The following is a 4,064-nucleotide window of genomic DNA, read 5'->3' as shown; positions in this document are numbered from 1 at the left end:
TTTATGTTTTTTTTTTTTTTTAATGATTATTAATTATTATATTGTTATTTTTATTTTATACTGGGTTATTGACTTTGCGTTTCCGATGACTGACAATAGTATACCAATAAGATTAGTGAAATCGAATCAACTAAATTAAGTCAAGTGTTACTATATCTACAAATATTTTTACCAATCAAATGGTATATACAGTACCAAACACGAATTGTTTCTGTTATGTAATAGAAACACATATACACAAAAACGTAATATAGTGTCAACGTGTCTTTGAAAAAATTCCGTATTTCCGTTCGTTTCTTCCCGTCAATTGTATTCCTACTCTCAAATAATGAGTATACTATTTGGTCCCGTTTGATATTTTAGTATAAAAAATAAAAAACATTAACATTCTGTGCGTGACTTTTTTTCATAATAAATTAATCGTGTGTAACTTAAAACTCGTGACGCCATTTTAAATTTTAAATTTAAAGTAAAACAACAAAAAAAACACAACGTAATATTATCGTAATAGACAAGTTATGACAAGGTTGTTTTTGTATTATTGGTATAGATAATTAAACTCAGACAAATATTAAACACTAAAATGTTTATTAAATTAAAAAGACCGGACACACAAGAATACATTCTTTCAGGACATACCTCGAAAGATATTATACGTGTAACGTGTTATTATTATAGCTACACCATCATAATATATTTATAAATTACCTATTTACGTACTACCTCCTATACTTGTAGTCATGTTTACGTTCATGTTCACGAAGGGTCTAGTCGATATCATCTGCGAAAGGTAGTTGTACACTATGAAACAACACACATAGGTGTCTATCCAAAACTAGGTAATTAAAAAAAGATAACTATACATCACTATAGATTGTCTAAAATTGGTACCTACTGCTTCAGCTCACTTCACTTAGACATAGTTACATACGAGTCCGCGATAACTACAGAATAAATTGACAACCATTTTATTTGATGATGAAAATATGTTTTCTTATATAATATGATTGATTAAACATTAAACCATAGACGTGCGCACAAGCATATTATACTGCATGCTGCTGCTAAACTTTTTTCAAGGTTACCACGGCCGTTAAATATTAATTAATTGTATAAATTGTATCTCTACAAAGTTATATTTTCACAAATTATATGCATTATAATAATAAAAAAAAAAACAATATTTGATTTTAAAATCACAGTTACCTATAAAATAAAAATCCAATAATATATTTATTGGGAACTATGATTTTGAATTGATATTAATAAAATAGAAAAATCGAGAAATAAATTTGCGTTTCTGAAAATTTCATCTTATTCAATACAATTTTAATACGATTTTAACTATGATACCTAAAATAGAAAATGTAAAATTATGGGCTAAATTTCATGGTAAATCTAGAAAACGAGTCGAATTATCCTAATATACTGCCCCTAAAATCGGAGTCTATACACATGCCTATGGATTAAACTCGAAATTATTAGATCACACCAACGTAATTTATTAATATTTTGTTTTACATAACAACACTGTTGTAATTCTAGGTACCTACGTCCTACATATACTAATATTTAAGCTTAAGTCAACAAAAAATTATACGCTTTATACAACTAATTATTTATGTTGTTATTCATGAATTATAAATGATTTGTCCGCAAACATGGAGATGAAATTTTATCATAAATGAATACATATTATTATATTCTGAAATATTATGCATATTTTATATTATAGTTTTCCTCGGTTTAAACGAAGTTACTGTTAAGTTTAAGGATAACATAATATTATTAATTTATAAGTATATATGAACTGAGTAGGCACTACTGTAAAAATACTTTATACTTGATTGTCAGTTTCAACAGCAATGCATTATGTACCTATTGTACCTATATATGTATTATTTGTAAATTTGTAATATTGTTACATGTATTAGTGCTTATAATTATTATATAATCCAATATGAGCTCAAATCAAAATAATAATATCAGTAAAACGTGAGAATCAGGAATAACACCCAAATTATCTAGTTTAATTAACAGTCTTAGATTTCGCACGCTAAGGGTTGGCTCTCCCGGGATTCCTAATAATACTTTATAATTTTAAGTTAAAATGGTATACCTATAAAAATATTAAATGTGAAACCCTTCCCAATATTGTAATATAGTATACAACTATTACCTTTTAGGTAATAAGGTATTAATTTTTAACTGGATATTTTAATAGATAAACAATTAATTTAATATAATACATTAAAATATAGGGTTTTATATCTTATGTATTTTTTTTAATTAAGAAATTTTAAAAATTGAACAACTTATGAGTAGCTTTGTATTACATTTTCAAGCATTTTTAGTTTCTACCCAGTAAATAATATTTAATAAGTAATTTATAAAAAAATAAACACAAAAATAGTCGAAATATTTAAAAAAAATTATTGTAAATAAAGAACTATAGTATACACATTTTGTGAAAATGTCAAATATTTATGGTAATTCGTTGTCGAGTTATATCAAAAAAATAAAATCGATTTTGTCAAAAATTAGATTTGTGTAAAATTCACATTTTTTCTTCATTTTTTGTTTGTTTTTCCTGATTATAAAAAAAAGTACTAAGAATTTTTAAGTTTGACCTTTCCAAGTTGAAAATAGATACAATATTTTATCCAAAAACACCACCATTTTTGAAAATTAAAGTATTTTATTGAAAAATTGTCGTGTACTTATACAAAAAAACAACATCATAACAAAATAACAATAGGTAATAATAACTTATAAATCTTATTAATAAATTAGTTTCTTATACAATTAAATAAAATAAAGTTTTTCTCAATAAAAAAAAACATGCCTGTGGTGGCAAGAACTGTTTTACGTATTAAAAAAAAACACACCGCGCACATATCCTATATAAGCTTAGAACCATTAGAAACTTTGCTCCTCATGATGCCATATTACATGATTTCATAATGAATATAATATAAGTACTATTTCAAATTCTAATTATACTTCAAAAAAAATAGTCGTTCATAAATATATAAATAAAATACTGCTTCTATTGATATCTCAAACATTATTAAAAAATATATACTTTTTTCAATATATTCACTTAGCTTCACTTTTTATTTGTGTTTCCGAACGAAAATAGTAACTAGTCTAGTAAGACTAGATACCTATCAGAAATCACTCTCAAAGTTAACAATTAAAGCATTTTTTCAAATAATTATTGTATATACCGAATACACTATAATTATAGAAAAAAAAAAACACACACACACCTTATTGTAAAATCAATACATTCATCACTTTAGTTAGAATTTGAAATTGTTGAGAATATTAATTATTTTCTATAATAGGAGTGTAATGAAAAAACGTGTTTTAGCCATTTAATGTAATTTTTATTAGATAGGGAAAGAATTTCACATGAATTTAAAAACTAAATTTCAATAAATAACAAAATGGCGTGTTAAATGTTCGTAAAAAAAAATGTCGAAAAAGGTTATATTGGTATATCGAAATATGCAGGTGACACTAGTTATTAGCCATAATCATGTATTTTTCATTTTACGGTCATTTTCCGGAATAAGAATGACTGTAATTGTAATTGTGTATTTTAAAACTAAGCTGGCATTATTCTATTCTGTGCTGGCATGTTCACAGATATGATATATTATGCAATATATTCATACAATAAATATCGAAAATTTTTATTTATATGTGTTGGAAAAACATATTACTAGCAGCTTTATGTAATTTTGATTTGTCGGAGAAAGGTGTTATTTACACAATATTACATTAATAATGAAATATATATAATATAATATAATACCTACACATATATGCTCATTGTCTTCTTGAAGAATAAAAAAAAAAAATATGCACCTATATATGAATCAATGAATGTTTATTTATTAATATATAATTTTACAACCTAGGTATATCATGAAATTTATGATAACTCACATCATGCATGGACGCATGGTTAAAAACTTAAAAATATTTTACGTATTTTCCAAAAAACATAGAAAAATATTAATAATTCCTTTTCTGCTACACAACGAGTTTAAGTA

This window comes from Rhopalosiphum padi, chromosome 4 (assembly GCF_020882245.1).
Source record: "Rhopalosiphum padi isolate XX-2018 chromosome 4, ASM2088224v1, whole genome shotgun sequence".
NCBI classification, from domain to species: Eukaryota; Metazoa; Arthropoda; class Insecta; order Hemiptera; family Aphididae; genus Rhopalosiphum; species Rhopalosiphum padi.
This window is presented reverse-complemented; position numbering follows the sequence as displayed.